General features: G+C 36.3%; 1 protein-coding gene across 1 annotated transcript in view; it reads left to right on the plus strand.

The window, feature by feature from the left end:
- The window catches only part of GRM8 (glutamate metabotropic receptor 8), a gene marked incomplete at both ends in the record, with an annotated part of 360,871 nt that overhangs the window by 289,076 nt on the left and 52,358 nt on the right, over positions 1–19,437 (plus strand). The gene's annotated exons all lie outside the window — the stretch shown is intronic.

Raw genomic sequence — 19,437 nt, forward strand, 5'->3', positions numbered from 1 at the left:
TAAATTTTTCATTAAACCCATAGCTTTTCAGTCCCATTATTTCTGCCTGATACATGTGTACTCCAGGGAGTTCTCTGAAATATGATTAGATCAGCTGCTACGCAGACTACTGAAACCACACCATGCTAACCACATTGACCACAAATCTAACAGGAAAGGATTTACCTAAGGACATCCCTTGTTAACTCTCATTAAGAATGGATATGTTAGGTTGTTCTTTGCCTCTCTTTTTTCACCTTTTTTTTTTTCACCTCCATGAGCTCACATGCTGGATACAACCGGTTGTCCAAATTCATGGGCGAGCTCTGAGTAGCGTATGGAGTCATGGAGATGTGAACGGGATGGCAAACTGCTCTGCAGTGGGTGTTTCTGGTCCCAGCCTCGTGCCATGGCCCCACTCTTGTCCCACCACCCCCTGCTCTGCTGCACACCCTCTGCTCACACAGACCAGGGTGCAAGCAAGCACTTAGCACAAGGGTTTAGTCCCCCCGTGCATGGTGCAACTGGTTTGATTCAGCAAGGAGATGTTTCTCTCTGTTTCTTGACTTAGTCATCTTTATCTAAAGCCTGGAAGATTTCTAAAGGGATTACTGGACTTTATTGCTTAAAGTTTCTCAGGGCTTGAGGTGCTGGATGCTGGTCTCCATCAATGTCTGCAGGTGCTGGTACTGTAACAATGAAGAAGGAAGTCGTAGTAGGGTGGTACAGTTCGTTTCCATCTGTTTCTATATTCACTAAACTTAGCATGTGTTGATGGTAGTTATGCCACATGATGATCTGCTGTGGCAAAGCTGTTGCCTCCTCTCACTAGACAAAATGTACTGAAACCAAGTAATCTTTGCGAATGATTGTCAATACTCCAAATCATCATATTACAAATTAAGTAGTGCCTTTGATTGTCAATGAATCAGTGGGAACACAGTGGATGTTTTCATTGGTTTCACTGAAAACATCTATATTTATTGAAGGCAAAGCGATATTAAGATGGCAGAGCACTTTTTACCCTGTTGTTCTAGAAAGGAGATATTTTTGAAATATAATACTTTTCCCACTGCAACCTTCTTTCTTCTGCAGTTTCCTTTTAATGAAGACACATGTAACTATGATTTTTAATCAATCTCTGTCAGCTAGATAGATTTATGGATACTTCTACTTCCTTTATAGGTACTTCTACTCCTGTTTTTACAGATATTTCTTTCTCAAATTGTGTGGTAACATGTTGTAGCCATGATGTGTTTATGATTGCATTCATCTATACAGCTGGTGGTGTGCTTCAGAAAATTTATAGCTTTTATTCATCTATTTATTTTCTATGGCAGAAAAATAAATCATGAAAGTGCTAGGCTTGTAGTACAGTTCAGCCTTTGGAACAATTAATGTAACTAAGATTAGAACATGCCTTGCATATAAATAATTGAACCAAAGGTTTCCTTCTTTCTTTCTCATCTTCTCCCCCTGCCTTCATTTTTGTTTTCCTTTTCCTTAGGATACTCTTTGATATTTTCTCTGTTGGGTTTTGGCTGTGGGTCTCTGTTGTGTGGACTATGGCTCCTCACCTGGTGGCCAGCCCTGGTCCTGTCTCTGACTCTAACCTTCAGGATTCAGGATTCCTCTGCTGGTGTCTCTGGTTCCTCAAAGTTTTCACTGACTCTGCAGGGTCCTCGTGGTCAAGCTTCAGACTCGTTCCTCTCCTGGTGCAGTGCTGGCGTTCCTCTGTATCATGCTCCCTAAGAGGCTCTTTGTCAGCAGGCTTCACCAGCTGCAGAGGGCCTTCTAGCTCGATGCTGGTTTCTCCCTGTAGTCCTCAGTAATATTAATGCTCTCCTTTAGGCAGACTGACCTTTCAGATTTCCTGTGAAGCAGCTATAGCTTCCAGACATAGGAACTTCATGATTACTGATCAGTACTACTCTTGCAATTCTTACAAAACAAATGCATGTGTGACAATGCTGAGGATACAGTATAGACGTTAAATTAAAAAAGAATCATGATGTTAAAAATTCAAAATTTTGTGATTGTGTGATTCTTGAGTTTGAACAAGGTACCTCAATCTTTGACAGATGCAAGGAAACTCTGAAAGTGGATATTTAGAAACATCAAAACACAATCTTAAAGAACCTGATTGTCTTTTATACAATTATCACTTTACATGATTCTGACAATGTAAATTTACACCCTTTTTAAAGTCCTTTTACTTTCTAAGGTTGCCTGACTTTGAATGATCTTAATGTACTGGAACTAACCAAACCTTAAAAATTTTTAGTATCACTTTGAAGGAAAAAAGAATTGTCGTAGAACTTCTGATCATTGACTACATATTAACTGTCAAATTTTTCTGTTGTTTGCTTTACTCCTTTTCTTTCTCAGTAGAAGAAGTTAACTTATTTTTCAGGAAAGTCTGATAGTTAAAATCCTTTCTTTCAAAAAATATTCTGGATTTCATAATGAACAAAAATCCAGGAGAAGGTAGCTGTTTCTGCAAAAGATATGTTTTATTCATATTGCAACAGCTTTTTGCATACAGGTCACATGTAAAAGTTCACTACAAATGTGTGGGTTTAGCGAATTTGAGCTCTCAACCATGTAATCTCTGTAGGAGGAAAGTTGTTAAAAACAAGCTTGCTTTTCCTGGCACTTATGATTTGAAATCAACTTCATTTTATGATTAATAATGAATTCCCTCTTAGAAACTGTGTTCTGTATTGCACATGTTGTACTAAGGTCTAGATAGAGATGTTGACTGATGCTTTTTGTCAGTGGCAGTAAATGAAAATAGTCCCAGTCCTAGAGTTTTAGTAACAAGTTTCTCAGTTTCCTTTCTTTAGGAACCACTCAGTTTGTTCTGGTTTCCAGAACATTTCTGTGGGACTTTTTTCCCCTCTTTAAAAATGTTCTACTTTGAAACCTAAATGCCAGTTGGAAAAAGGAAATTTGAATGTTTAAGAATTTTAAAATCTAATATTTTAACTTAAACAAAACCATTTTTAATACAGTTTAAATCATTCTCATATTTCATTTCAAGTTACTTCCAAATTAGCAATCTTGATTGATGGGACTTCAGGCAGACACAATTATTGGTGCTTTCAGAATCAGCTACGTAGCTGATGCAGTTAAAAATCTTCAGTGGATATCCATTTATTATTCCTTAAGAAAAAACCAAAGCATATCAAAACACTGTATGTTTCAAGTGCAAATGGTGAAATTTTTAAGACAGAATTCAGTTGTGTTTGTTTTCGTTTTTTTTTCTCACCAGAGCACAAGAGTTCTGTTAAAAGGCAAGAGAAATTTTACAATAACAGATTTTTAACATTCTCTTAGAAATAATAGGATGCATAAGCTTTCAGATTTATGGAGTGTATGTACTGAGAATATAAATGACTCTGGGGCATCCATTTTTCTGTAATGGTCTTGATTTATGACTAAGAAAACCATAAATTAAAATTATACTGATGTGATGAATTATCAGAGAGACAGCCATAATCATCATCAACCTCAAGCACGATGTTTGGTGAACTAGTAAAAATTGGGAAGCCCACATCAACAATGAGCTTCCCTTCAGGCAGCCATATCACAAAAAGGTTTGAATTTGTATTTGATTTCTTTTCTAGGACTCTTGTAAATTATGTATCTAATCCTGTAGGAAACTATCAACACTGACATTAGTAAATTCATTTTGGAAGTAACAGCTTCAAAATGCATTAGTTCCCTTTCTTGTGACATGGTAAAAGAAAATGATTCAAGAAGCTTCTGATGTTTTCTCTAACTGCAGCAAATAAATTTCAAGCTTTGCTGTAGGCCACTATATTTCATTAAAGAAGCCAGAGAGCCTCTTTTTTCCTGTGGTAGCTATTATATAATGGATAGATGTTTTCAAATTGCTGAACCTAAGCCCCGTGTTTAACAAAAGAACATACTACAGTGAAATACACAGCAGAGGCACTTAGTGCTGTATATAATTATATCTATAAACCAAATATGACAATCATACTGCTGGTAGGGTGTTCTTCTGCCCATATGTAATATGGGCAGAAACTTACACTCCATCCATGTTATTTGTCTGAAAATTGTTGATGCTGGGCTAATAACAAACTCGATGAGACAAGCAAAAATGGATTAGGTTCTTCTATTCTTCTCAAAATTATACTGCTGTCTTCCTTTATTCTACATGAGGCTGGAAGTAGAAAGAGACTATTATGGTTTTTAGAAGAGTACTTAGATTTTGCAAAGCCAGTCCCGATCTTATCACTGGTCGATAAGTATGACTCAGGATTTATTCTTCTTTACTGTCAGAGCTTGAAGTCAACATGAGACTTGTAGTCACTCAGGACCAATGCTAGACTGAAAAGATAAGTCAACAACAGGCTACAGTGGATGCATATTGTAGACAAGACAACAAAATACATGAAGCGTGGCATAAAATTGGGATTGTATTTTTTTGAAAGGTTACATATTGTATTATTCATTAAAAAAATAATTTGGGATGGGGGGAAAAAACCTGATGTTTGAAAAAACATTGAATGATTTTAAGATGTGCCTGTAGCAGAACAGATGTTATTTCAGACATGACTGAAAAATCAAGACAGAATTTGGATTCAAGAGCCAATGACCTTAGAAGAACCCAAGAAGAATGACAGCTTGTCTTCCTTCTGAAGCTTTTTACTTTGTTGATCCTAACAGTTTGTTGTTTGTTTTTTTTTTTCTCAATGGAACAGACATCTTGACTGATTCTCTAGAGAAAAAAAAAAAAATCAAAAAAAGAGAGCTGCTAAGAAAATATCCTGAACATGGATAACCATTTGTTCTTCATTAGAATGATACCAGATTGCCAATGAAACAGCCTCTGCTAGAGAGTTAGGCTGAATAGGGATTTTTTCCCACCTTGTCAGAGTGAGTGAAAGTCAGGTTTCTCAAATAAAGCATGGGCTTGCAGTTGTAGGCTTGGCTGTGAATTTGTCACAAGATTCTTGAGTGCATGGTAGGTATTTTTTAGTTTTTTGTGATCATCCTTTGTAAAGAAGCATTACGATTAGAATGAACTGTTCTTTAAATAGCCATAGCCAACAGAACCATGGACTATTCTTGTTTTTAAAAAAAAAACAGAAAGGAGACCTTACCATGCATGACAATTAAAATAAATCATTTGTGGTTTAAAACATTATTTTCTCTTTCACACACGCACAAAAAGAAAAAGTGTGCAGTGATGGAATAGTGGAAAATCATGAGCTTTTATACGTATTCTGGTGAGTTGTGCATTCATATGTGGGACTTCAGAGCAGGGTTAGCTGCACCCCTGGTACCAGCTAATGTTGTGACAAACAGCTACTGGGCATAGCAGGTAGTTTGGATTATTCATGGTGGGCAGCAAGTCTGCAGTGAATTGCTTTGTGAGGTACCAGTGTAAAACATGGAGTATCAGCATGTTTATTCCCCAGTCTCTTCCATGTTTCTCTTCTCCCCCACAGAAATTTATATATGTATTATAATTTGATGACTGAGCTGCCCTTTAAACCTAGAAGCAAAATGTTCATGCTTAAAAACAAAAATCATAGATTAAATGTCTTTAATTGTTGTTCATGTGTGTTACATAATGGAAGTCTACTACTAAATTAATAAACATTAAATGGAAAATGAAAGAGACATTCAGTGGTTATGATATGATGAAAGAGAATAACCAGCAGTTAGCAGAACATTGCTATAAGATTATTTTTCCTGTTTGCTTTGCTGCAATTTCTCTTCATCTTGCAGTAGTATTAATTTAATTCCTTTAGGATAGTAATGTAACATTAGTGCAGGACTTTTCATCTTGATAAATACCCAGATTTTTTTTTTTAATTATTTGAAGACAGGGAATGAATTATTTTCCACACTTCCAAAATGGTTTCACTGGTTTTAGTGATGACATTGTGGTAATGCAGTTTAAGGCAGGGAATACAGAAAGCGTAGTTAATCTCATTGTAACTTCATCTCGCAGTAAACAGATTTAGTGTTGAGTGGGACAACAGGATGTGCTGGTAATGACTGGATCAAATAGGGAGGATTACAGTAATGTTTCCAGTAACTCCATGAACAGAAGCCAAACCCCCTTTATGGAAAGCATGCACATAAAGCCAAACAATGGCTTTGAAACGGTTAACTGAGATTTTCATCGCCAGAAGCCACTGAAACAAGGAACTCCTAGACTTGTGATGTAATCCATCTGTTCTCTTCCCCAGTACTACGACCTGGTTGGCAGAACTGTGAGTTCACTTCAAAAAGTAGAGTAGCTGGAGAGAGTCCAGCTGAAGCAATGATAATGATCAGCCATCTAATAGTATGCCTGTAGGGAAAGGCTGAGCAAGCCAGGGTTGTTTAGTCTTGAGAAGACTGAACTGGGGGGAGTTATGATAATCTCTTTCAATACAGAAAAGATTATTCAGGAAAAGAACAAACCGTTAGTCATCATTAATTTGGCTATTAGGAGAAGTAGTGGATTTGAATTACAGTAAGAGATATTTGATGTGGACATGCTGGAAGATTCTGATGAGGAGGATAATTAAGCAATGGACTGCATTGCCTGGGAGGCTGGGCAATCTCTAGCGCTATGGGCTGGTTGCAGCGGGTGAGCTGTACAGACTGATTTTGCACAGTTGATTCAGAGGTGGGGCCAGAGGAGTACTCCTGAGACCTTCAGCCATAATTTCTTATTTTTCTGGCTTTTTAAAAATTTTTTTTTAATTTTTTTTTATTTGCTGGTGATGCCCTCAAAGGTAGATTTCCTGTATGCCTTGAGCAAATGCTGAGAGGGATTCAAGCAAGTGTACTCCTACACTCTAAGTTTCCTGAGTGAATGCGTGACTGTGTATGTCTTTAGCAAGGGCTCTAGAAGAACATTAGATTTATTAGTTTATGAACTTGGTTACTTATTTAGGATCTTCTTTTGCTGTAGGTTGCTCATCACATTAGTAGGTAAGGACAGCTTTTTCTATGAATCCTTGGAGAACTTCCCATTCACATATAGAACTCCAGATTGGGCTTTTTTTACATGAGAGCTGCTTAATATACCCCAAACTGATTTATGTTCCTTTATGTCTATGTGGAAAACAGTTCACTATTGTAACAGTAGTGATTTCTTTTACTTAGATCTACTTTCCCTACCATTTCTCAGGGAAGCGTTTTCCCTGTAACCAAAAGCAATGCAGCAGCTCTACCCATAACAATATTTTAAACGCATCATTAATTAGCCAAGAAGTAGGAAAAGTATGATCATCAGCATTTCTTATTAACTTTATTCTTATTAAATATTGGTTTCTTAAACAAGTATTCTGTAAAATCTCAAAAAGTAGTCTAAAGAATTTAGCTGTAATGAAAATACTTTCAATTTTTTCTGTTTGTATGGCCTAGTTATAACCTTATTTTTTTTGTTTGTGTTAAAAATACTTAGTACTTGAAATCTACCCTAGCACTATAGAAGACAGCTAAAGGGATCTCAAGATACTACCTAGCCCTTCTGTAAAGTTAGCATCTTTTATACTTATGTTACTCCAAGGATGAAGACTTTACAGCCTCTGAAGGCATTCTCTTCCATTTTTTAACTATCCTTATCACTCTGAAGTGTCTTATAAACACCTGACTTTACTCCTCATTGCAATAATTTAAACCTGTTATTTCTTATTTTATTCAGTATACATTGAACACATCCTCATCCTTTTCACGTATTCAAAGACTGTTTTTTTATCCCTTAGTCTGTGTTATTTCTTCAAGCTGTACAACCTGAATTGGTTCAACTTAGTCACACAGATCATGTTTTCCAGACACACTTCTGATCTTTGCTGATTTCCTCTGGCCTCCCCATTTGATTCTGCTTCACACTGAAACACAATGATCCAGCCTTCACGAAGTGCTCTGGCTGAAGTCTCACTCGTGCAGAGTATAGGAGAAACATCATTTCATGTATTCATGACTGCAGAGTAGAGGGGAAAGATCATTTTATCTATCTGCATTTCTCAGGATGACATTTGCCCCTTTTGTAACAGTATGACATTTGTTCAACATATAATAATCCACTAGAGCCCTGATTTTTTTTTTTTCTAGAAAGCTGCTATCTCTCTGTCCTTCCTGACCCACAGTGTGCTACCTGTTAGTTGTCCGTGTTAAACTGCATGCTCCTTTTTTTCACTCTCTGCAGTATTATTTGGAATAACTGTCCTGACCTTCAGCATAGCTTCAGCTTTTTCCCGTGCTATTGCCCAAATTTGATCACTATATACTCTATTTTATCATCCAAACTGTATTGAGTGTTTATTTTAAATATTGAATAATAGCAGACTAAGAATAGACCTTTCCAAACCCCACCCTGTACCATCCCTTCCATTCTGACAGTGAATCAATGACAAATTTTATCTTCCCACTGCTTTCTGATATAATTTGCACCTAGCCCTAAGGGGCTAGATCTGTTTCAATAGGTTGCTTATGACTGAGAGTGTAATTTGAGATGGTGTCAAAAATCTTTCTAATGTTAAGATAAATGGCACCTAGCTGCTTGCCTCTCATCCACAGTGCCTGTTACCCTCTCACTGAAGGAAACGTGACAGCTCATTGTTGACAGATCCCTTTTGGCTGTTACTTTGTTTTCTCTGTGTTTTTTAAATGTGTATGTTTAGTTCTTTCAGGACGTTTCTGGGAATTCAAGTTAAACTGAATGATTGATAATTCCTTGGCTGCTGTTTTTTTCCCCCTTTTCGAAGCACAAGCACTAGTTTCCCATTTGCAAGTTCTACCTCCTCAGTCATTTCTTTAAATATTGTAGAATAAATGTCAATATGTTCGGTCCATATGAAAACTCGTGACTCCCTGAAGTACTCTTGTTTTGAACACGGTCATCTTTCTTTCCTTAGTAACAAAGATTTTTTTCCCCTCTTTTTCTGACTAAATGTGCTGTGTGGTATTTTCTCTAGCTTAAACTTCTTCCACATGCTTATTTTTTGCCTGCCAGATCACTAAGTCTCTCCACAGAATTTTCAATTTAATTATTGACTCTTCATTCTAAGCAGCAGCATAGACTTGGCAGAGAGCTCTTCCCCTGCTGCTGAAAATCTCAGTATAAAACACAGTCTGTTTTCTGCCAGTTCTGAACTAGTTCAGACTTTCAGACTTTTTATATGTGATTTTGTTACCTGGCTGAAAATGTGTTTAAAGGGCCAGTGTGATTTTCTTTTGTTTATGTAGTGCTGCAAATTCAAAATTAGTGTCGTGGAAAGATCTGACGGTTCACTAAGAGGAGCTGGCAAAGAAGATATGAGCTATTACAGTGGAAAACCACCTTAAAGTAATGTCAAAACATACATCTCAATGTTTAGGATTTTGCAGTGCTTCAGGGTAGAATGTACCAGACAAATTAACAGCTTTTTTTCCTAAAACCAGGTTGGACAAATAATGTCAGGAATGGTTTAGGTACAGTGCCTCTTTTCTTGAGACAGGGAAATAAACTCGATCCCTGTATTTCAACCGAGTTTGTCTGTTCCTCTGTCATAGTCAATTAAGGTACAAGGTTGCTGAGGTGAAGACAACTTTGCTCAAAATTTTAAGTGCTTCACTTTGCTGAAACACTCCTTGGAGGCTGAGAAGCACAGGATCACAGGATATTCCAGCTCTGTTTTCTATTATTCTTTGAGAGGTCAGTGATGAAGTTATTGCCTTTGTGCTTTCTGTCTTGCTGCCGCTTACGCTTGGATGGAAAGCTCAGGAAATATATGCAAAATTGCCCTGCTCTCTTCTTTCAGTTCCCTCGTTAAAAATCTTTTTGCTACAATTTCCTCAAAAAGCATCTGTTTGGAGGTGTGCTAAGGCTGCTGACTGTGAAGCTGATCAGTGTTGCCTTATTGTTTTTAGGATGTTATTTTCTGTATTCTGATGATCCTCTGCTTTCTTTTATTTTATGGTTTGACTGTGAATTTTTTAAGATTGAGACCATCATTTTTTCTTGCAGATTTGTATAGCCCTTAGTACAATTGAGGTCTTGGTCTGTGAGCAGTGTGGGAATAAAAATAATATATTGTTTGTGTGTTATTTTGTAGGAAAGGTTGTGCAGGTTGGAATTTAGAGGCACTCATTCTTCAGTCTCATATGCACAACATCTTTTGCACTGACCAAGAAATAGGAAATAGATTAAACAATTTAAAAACAATGGGACGGGATAAAACTAAAACAAAACCATCAACAACTTTTTTCATACTGAAGTGAGGCTTTTGATATTGGTTAATTTCTAGTTTTAAAATAACAAAATATTACAGATAAGAAAAAAGGTGATAGATAATGTCTTTAGTATTAAATATGTGAAATAATATTAAATATGTGTATGGGTCATGTGTTTGTTAGCATGACTTTACTGAAGCTACTGGACTGATATAAATCTCCTGAAAGTCTAGCCCAGTGTTTTTGCAGGCCATCGTGCGCGTGCTTGGGGACAGAATTTCCAAGCTTTTTGTTTTGATAAAGAAACTCACCTTTAAACCAAAAGAATTATTAAAAGCATGTAATGGTGACTACTTTTTTTAATTAAATGGTAGGATTTATTCAACAAATTATCCTTAAAATTAAAGAAAAAAAAATCCATGTAAGATTCCTTTAAAGTCAAATGGGTGTTGTGATTAGGCCCTCGTGTTCCTTCTGTTTACTCCGAGCTGTGAGGTGGGGAAGAATCTGAGCACCACTGGGAATGAAAGACATCTGACACAGACTGGAGAGAAATAGAGTAACTACGGAATACTGGACTTGGAACAGGCCAACTCAAACTTTAACTTAAGTAACTGTAAATAAAAGCAACAGATTTGGGAGGGAGCATGTTTGTTATGGATATTAAAAGCTTCTTAAAGAAATGCAACTAGTCTGTTAAACTAGTGATGGCATGGACCTTGGGCAGAACTGAGATTATTCTCCAGGCACAAGGAAAGTGATGTTAAAAAATTCTTTGCCAAAACTAGGCTCCTTTTCCTTTCTCAAAGCACTAAATTTTTTGAAGTATGCTTGCAGGCTATTTCTGCATGATCAACTGCAGGAAGAAAAAAGTACTTCCAAACCTTATGGTTTAAATGGCCTTAGTACTAGAGCCGATCAAAACCCATCATTTGACAAAAAAGAGCGATGGTAGAAGGTTTCCTCCCAAAACAGCATTTTCATAAAGAAAAATCTGAATCTGACAGGTTTTTTTATTTTAACATGTTTAATTATAAGCAAAGTTATAGTACAGTCTGCTTTTGGTAGCATATGATGACTTCAATCCCTGTGTTATATAAGTTATATGTATATGTTCATTAAAACCTCTCCAAGTGCCTGTCAGGTACATGTAAGGGCAGTGAGGGCCTTTAGGTAAGGATATGTGATAGAGATTGCCTATGTGAAAATGGTCTGTGTAAAGGATAACTTTGGAAACCTGATTTGCAGTCTGCTCCATTGATAGTAATAATATATTTTCAAAATATAGACAATAGATCATACAAAGCACTTCCAAAAAACTGAAGTCTGCTGATGTCCTCTTGTATAGGATATTTCTGCATCATAAAATTATTAAGTAAACAATTGTGGTGGGTTGTTTGTTTGTTTTGTTTTGTTGGTCTCATTTGTAAATAAAGCTTAAAAATGAATTGTGAATCATGCTTCCAAGAAAGGAAAAAAATCTTGCTTATATTGAATAGAAGTGCCTACCAGATTGCTTTAAAATTCCATCTGATAGTTACAGAGTGCAGTAAGAGTAGCTGCTAATCTCTGCACTTTGTGCTAGTCTTCCTGAGAATAAAATGTTGTTTTGCAGGTATTCCATGCACATTAATAAGTTTGTTCGTTCACAAATTGAAGAAGGGAATATATTGCAGCTCCTTCTACCCTTGTACCAAGGGTCTTTTGGGTCAGCATTTCTGCAGCCCATCTGTACCAACAAACCACAGGTAGAGAAAAGTAGAAGTAAAAAAAAGTAAAATAAACAGATCCCAAACCATTCAAAGGCTAGCATTTTAAGACTGTGGTTTTAAGTCTGTATAGCACTAATAAACACTCTTTGTAGATTATGATACATGTAGATGCTGATTCCCTGTTTAAGGTTTCCACAGTATGCTCCTCTATGTAAGTATTCAGCAGTCAGGAATTATATGACTTAACTAGTAGGTCTGGTTTCTTTGAGGTAAAATTATTTCATCAGCACATTAAATAACGTACTTCCATCGACAAAGCAAGGGTAGTATTAAACCTTTTCTGTTTATGAACATAAAAACTTTATATTTGTTTACACTGTTCTTTTCTGTTTCTATGCATTATCTCAGAGGATTCTTCTCTTTAATTATTTTGCCCTGAGAATGACTTGTTAATATGGCCAGAACATTAAAAATACATTCTCTTAGCTTTAGTAGTTCCAGAGATTTGAGATATTGTAGTACTGGGAAATGGGAAATGACAAGAAAGATTTTGACAGGCTGAGGAAGCACGGGATTGTTATGATGTTTCTGGTATTAATTCTGTGCAAAAATTTTGCTCACTTTTAAAAGTAAAAAATTTTTAATCAAGCTTTCTAAAATATAAAGTACTTGGTGGGCAAAAAACCTTCCAGACATGAGAGACAGAGATCAGTTATATCCCTACTTAAACTTCTTCCCACCTTTTTAAACTTACTTAAGTGCCTCCACCACTCCTGTTTGCACGACATCTTCCCTCCAGCCATTTGCAAAGTTGAGATTCAAGCAGGTTAGATATTTTGCTGGATGTCACTGAGAAAGTCAGACTGTATCAGGGCTGTATAGGGTAACTCTAAGCTTAAAGACCAAAGTTCTTTAACTGTTCTGTAGAACTTCTTTCAAATAATATAAATATCTCCTTCCTTCCTGTAGTCCGGGACATTTTAAATTATACATAGATATAAATAATTAAGCAAACATGCATGTAAATAGGTATTGAAATTTAAATGATGGTAAATTTAACGGTCTGTTTTTCCTTTAGGGGAGCTGTGAGGTAGAGATGGTAGATGACATGCCTAGGAAAAACTTTAGGCAGGTGGATTCACAGTTAGAAGAAATCAACTTCCATCTGAGTTGTAACAACAACCTGTGCTTCTGTTCCTCAAGAAAAAGAAAAAAAAATTATTTTCCTTGTAGTATTTCAGAGTGGCCCATTAATGGTCATTGCATCTGTCAAGCTTCTCAGACTCCTCTTCAAACTGATAGTCAACTGTATTAATTTTCAATCAGTATGTGGTAAAACCAAAGATATGATCCCATGTTCTTTGTAAACACCTAGGAATGTCTGGGCCTGAAATTCCAGAAAATGACATCTCAGTTTTTAGGAAAACATCTGTATGGGGTGAATTAGGTAAATAATTTACAGCAATTATGGCAAATTTGGTAATGATAGTGATTTTATACTGCCATTGACAATCTGGATTCATTATGGGGGATTTTTGTTTCTTTTTTTTTTTTTTAATTTAAAACTGGGGTTTTTTTGTCCTTGACTTATTTCCCTTCTGCACATGCTTGCTTAAATATTTGTAAGTTTAGTCTGTAAGTATACCCAGCTTTTCTCTAGAGGGATATAATCTGTCTGGCAGAGTGAATGTAATGATCATTATATTTCAGCTCCTAATGAATCCTCTTTAGTTGAACCAGTTTCAGTTTAATTTTGGTTTTTGATGGTTCAGATGACTTGATTGGACAAGGTACATTAGGGACTTGAACTTTTACTGTGAGAATAGGTGCATTAGACAATTGAAAAAGCTAAATATTAGACTAAATTGCCTTAATTCACTCATTTGCTATGCTCTTCTGATGAAGATTTTTGTCAGAAGAGAAATACTTCCAGGAACTAGAGACAAAAATAAGAACAACTCTTAGTGACAGCTGGAGGTGGTATTTCAGTTCTTTGTCTTTTTATAACTAAGGATCTGAATATCTATTAAAAGTTGTATGAATTTATATGTGACAGCCTTGATGCTTCTGCAAGTCTTGGCGAACTGACTACAGAATAAGAAGTTTGCCTGCTTCCACAAGTCTGGTAGAATGCACTACTTGCATTCCTGTTTCCAGATCTTGTATAATTCTACTCATTACAATAATATCCTTAAATGTATTTTTCATTATTTTTAATAAATAACTAGCTCGAAGATAAAATTTCAAAAATGAAAATTCCTGCAAGTGCTAATATAACATAATCAGAAACATCAAAATATTATCCACCAATGTCCTTGATATAAACTTTCTGAAGGCTGTCCAAATGCCTTTATATTGTCACTGGTTGCTGAATTATGCGAGTAAGTGCTAAATTTTTCCATGATCATTAAGAACGGAAAACAGAGTGGTTTTGCACACATAAATGGTTCAGAAATTATATGTGACCTATTAACAGCATTTTTGATCAGTCTCCTCTGGTTGCTGAGGGCATTGCTAAATGAATGAGTTGCTTAATTATTGGAAGAACATAGGTGCCAGGAATGTGAATGTGCTACTTCTACTGTGTCATGTAAATCTCATCTTGTTTTAGCCCAGTTCTCACATCATTAATTTTTAGTTTTATTATTAGATATTAGAGGAAATTGTATTTGTAATGTTTATGAAGGATAGAGGTGTTTTCTTGGTTTTGATATGAAATGGCATTTTGTCTGTATTTTAATGGTTTAGTGAACTGTGAATCTTAGAGCTGCAAATTAAAGCAAATTGCAGCTCCATCAGGCAGTTACCTCATCTAGAGATGATTTTTATGTCTATTTAAATAGCAATGAAGCCATTCTCTTTGTGTATCATGATGCATTTCATAGAAAATGAATACATGTCTTACAGACATGCTGTCATACTCTTTCTGATGTTTTCACTCCGGTAAGTATTGGAATAGTAAAAAATGGAACCTCATCTTAGGGAAATGTGAGGTACTTCATGATAGCACATCAATCTATCAGACACTTTCCAAAGTCAGAGAATGTACACAAATAAAATTAATAATAATGTTTAAACTATTATTAATAATAGATACATAGCTAGGGTATTCCAGTCCATCTGACCTAGATGATGAATTCAGATCTATTTAGTAATGAACTTTGCCTTGTCATGTATCATCCTGTAGTGAACAGCAGCTAGAAGATGTCACATGAAAATGAAGGTGACAAAATAAGTCTTCTAGAAACTATGTTTACCTAAGGCTACTTAATAATGTGAGACTCACGCAGCCTTAGCAAGGTCTGAGCAGTATAAAGAGTGCCACAGACCCAGATATGTTGATCAGTAAGGGCTGAAGAGATGGGGAACTTTTTCTTTTTTTTTCAATGTAGAAAAACACCTTAATTTCTGTCTGTCTTTTGCCTGGCTTTGTTGGCTTTGCCAGCTCCTTTCCCTCATGAGAATCATGTTTAAAATATGTGCCTAAAGTTAAGCTCCCCTGAAGTCAGTTTTGTAACATTTGAACTTCTAAATCACTTTGGGGCAGGTTTTCCCAAGTATTTAGATTGTGAAAACTGAAGATGGAAGCATAGTGGGATTTTCAAAAGTACTTAAACAGATAAGGCACTGAAGTCCCATCTAATTAATTAGCTGGATTGAACAAGTTCCCCTTGGCACTTTTGGAAGTTCCACTGCTAAATGTTTATGTCTACAGGAAAAAAAAATTTTTCAAAAGAGGCTGAGAATCCAGCAACTCCCTTCAAAGTTTATGACTACTACAGGTTTTCAGCAGTTCTGAAAATCATACAATGTCCCTGGGTCTCTGTTCCCAAATGATCTTCCTTCACTTTCTTGTTTCTTAACAGTTTCTACTATCATTTATTGTCTAAAGTTAACCTCAGAGAAGAAGTGGAATCAATAGTATTATAACCAAAGGATAGAAAAATAATGACACGGGTGAATCTTCTGCAGGGGTTTGAGAAGCCAGCTCTTTTGGTACAGACTTTCAATGACTGAAAAAACTGATAGAGCTTTAAGACCATTGCTGTAATTATGTCTTGTACTGGATTTCTTTATCACACTTATACTATGCAAAATAATAGCTCAAAAATACATTACAGGCAAAGACTGCTGCAGGTTATGGATAGCTGGGAATGAACCAGCATGACTTTTCAGTCTTTAATTGCTGCATATACAGAAACTCTTAGCAGATCTGTTCAGATGCAATGAAAGCAGTGCTCACTCCGAGGTATAGTTTCTTCTGCCCTTTACTCTGCCTCTATTACAGTAGTGTCTAAATTGCAATCTTAGGGTGTATACACATTAGGATTTCGGTTTCAATCAAGGGTCTGTTTTTGAAATGAATCTGCTAATTATTCCCACTTACCACACTTGCTCATTGTGGAGTGGGTCTCAGGCTATGTGAACTGGATTGCTTTTGGCTGAAATGAAGAGAGAAGATGGTTTCCAGAAGGACATCTAATCTTCTTTAATCATTACTGGGTGTTCAGTCCATTGAACTATGTCAAAAATAGTTCAATATTACCTTCCTTCCCAGACTCTAATTTCAAATGCTGACCAATGTGAACATCAAGTCTTTAGAGCCAACATCTTTGCTCCACAGATCGGCTCTTACTGTGCCATATTGCTTGTTAATGTAGCTATGAACTGAGTTGTCAGGATGGTTGGATTCATGGGGGAATCCCATCTTTGCACCCACCTCCAGAGTAAAAATCCTACAATGCCAGAATTTTCTCAGATGTGCAAGTACCTTAAAGAGGATCTTCAGTTTCAAACACTGGCCAACGTTTCTTGGGAATATATCTTCTCTTCCTTGTTTAGATAAAAAATGAAATAAAAAACACATGAGCAAGAACTCCTAACATTTTTGTTAAGAGTTTTTTCAGAAATGTAGGTCAACCTAAAGGTGACTGTGTGTTTTGCTTAAAAAAAGTAATCTGGACAAGACAGATTGTAAAGCATAACTTGTATACCTTGTAAGATGCACCTGCACCAGCTATTCATTCTGGTTATTCTCTACATTGATTTAGAATTTTTTTATGCTATAAAAGCCCATTCTTGTTTGACTCGTTCCATCACTAACAGCTAATAGTCCTTATATTCATAATTAATTAAAAAAAACCCCAACTCATTTGTTTAAGCAGCACGATTTCCAACATTCATAACCCTATATTGCCATGCTGGAAATTATATCTTGTGTAGTTTATGTGTCAGATGTACTAGAATGAAAAACCTAATATGAATCTTTACCAGTGACCTTCAGAAATAGGAATTTATTATCAGTTGTGCCAGTGGGATGCGTAACCTGAGGCACTCTCATATATTGCTAACCAGAAAGAGTTTCTAAACATGTTTTTAGTCAATTAAAGCACCGTCAAGACAAAAGTATGTGAAATCATAAGTAGCTGTACAGTAAGAGGATATTTTTTTCTGTTTTCTTTTATTAAGGTAGAAACTCTGAAAGACACAAAGGAATTCTGTGTACCTATCTAAGCCGTGGACTCACAATATAGTAAATGCGGCTTTAGGATGCTTAATGCCAGATAACAAACACTGTAGCCTCATGGTATTAAATGCTGATCTGGTATAAACTCACTTGGCTAGTTCAAATGTCTTTAAAAAATTGGACATCTTAGCTTTATCCTATCAGGCTTTCTGCCAGATTAGATATTGCCTGTCCATGCCATTCTAAGTTTATGCTGGATCAGGTGTTGTGTACTCTCCTGGTGATTCTGTATTGTGTGTTATAATCTGTCAAATATGCAGTACTGTTCTTTTTTTAGTCATCCCAAACTTATCCAGAGATCTGGATTAATGACCATGGCCTCCTGTTGCCCCCATTATCATAGTCTCTGACTAAATCACAAGCTTTGATGTATTTATTCTCCTAACAACACTGTGAAGGAGAATATGTCTTTGCTATCACACTGATTTCATCATAACATGTTTTCTCTCTTGTCTAGTAGATGAAACAGTAGGGGTTATGCAGGCTTTGAGAATTTCAGAGATTAAAATCAGAAGATTGTAGCAGAGGAGAATATTTTCTTAGAGTGTCAAGTGCTCTACTAGGGATCTATCAAAGCTGTTTCATGCAACTGGGTTACTCTTATGTTTTTTAGGAAGCTCCTTACTTAAATAGTTTCCTTTTAGGTAGTCGCCAGATGACGCATTTTGTGTAATTATCACAGTCCTTGATACAAAATATGGTTACCTTCTGTAGGTTCAGGACTGATCCAAACCCCACTGAAGTCCTTAAGTGACTCTGGGGATTCACAGAGCTGGTTGTATGAGCAAGTTTCTTGTCTCCTTGTTACTGTGTGGTCCCTTTTATGCCCCTTTGAGCGGCAAATAAGAGCAAAGTCCTACGCTGTGCAGAAGAGTGGACAAAGGAGACAAAAAGCCTGGCTGCTTGCTGCTGCTTTATTCACCCTGCATGGTGCTGCAACTGGTGCTCCGGCGCTCTGAGGAAGGCAAATGAGGCCGGCAATGTTACATTGTGATTTTCTCTCAAATCCGTTCAAAAATTGCTGGAAAAATAAACTGTTAAGGCCAAAATTATCCCTCTTGATAATTTGTCCTCATTCTGTCCTCCTCCAGAAGAAACTGAAAACATTTTTACTGCTGTTCCACTTATAAATAAAGCCTCCAAATGAATCAAAAGTGTTAAGTACTTAATAGTCAAGAACAAGGCAAGTCCTTTGTCCTTAAGTGCTTACCACCTAACAAAGGCATGAAAGGTGGAGCATGAGAGCAACTCAGAGTCATTCTGGTGCCTACAAGTAGCTCTTTGCTCCACACACTGTTCTGGTTTACTCAGTTTGGCAAAACGTGGTTTTACTAAGGGTGGGCTAAGGAGAGCTGGGACCAAACTGGACAATAATTTTAAACAGGAGATGCTTTAAATCCGTGAGTTTCCTATTCAGATTTTATTTGGAGGGCATGCAGGAAGAATAGATAAGTGGATGAAAAAAGTATATTTTGTTAATGTGCGGCTGTGGAGAAATCTGGGATTTCCAAAACAAGATTGCATTGTGTGCATCTGTTCTGTACTACAAAAAGATCCTTGGACTTTTGAAATCAGGATGACTAAAGTAGTAGCCATGACGACTTTTTCCGTTATTATTCAGAAAGCAGTATATACTCATTTTACCTTCTAGAAATGTAAACAAACCACTCCTGTATTTCAAGACTTGGAAAGCAGAAAAGTATAAAATATCCACATTTGTGGAAGAGGTGGCACCACGGATCTTTTTTCTGGCACTCTTTTTTTTCTGTCAGAGATGATGCAAGGAGATTTTAATCTTTTTCATTACATCATCAAACTTATCTGAAACTCACATAGCTTTATTTTGTAATTAAGTGTTTGAGAACTACTGGTATATTTATATTTGCATGCGATTAGCTTTTAAAGCACTATGTAGAGGGCTTTTTGCTTTTAAACTAACCTAGAGTCAATAAATATCTTTACAGACGTCAATTTGGTCAGCAGTAAAGAGGTAAATAGAAACTAATGACACTCATCAAGCTTGTGGCA

This window comes from Phaethon aethereus (genome assembly GCF_964289735.1).
Source record: "Phaethon aethereus genome assembly, chromosome: 1".
Lineage (NCBI taxonomy): Eukaryota > Metazoa > Chordata > Aves > Phaethontiformes > Phaethontidae > Phaethon > Phaethon aethereus.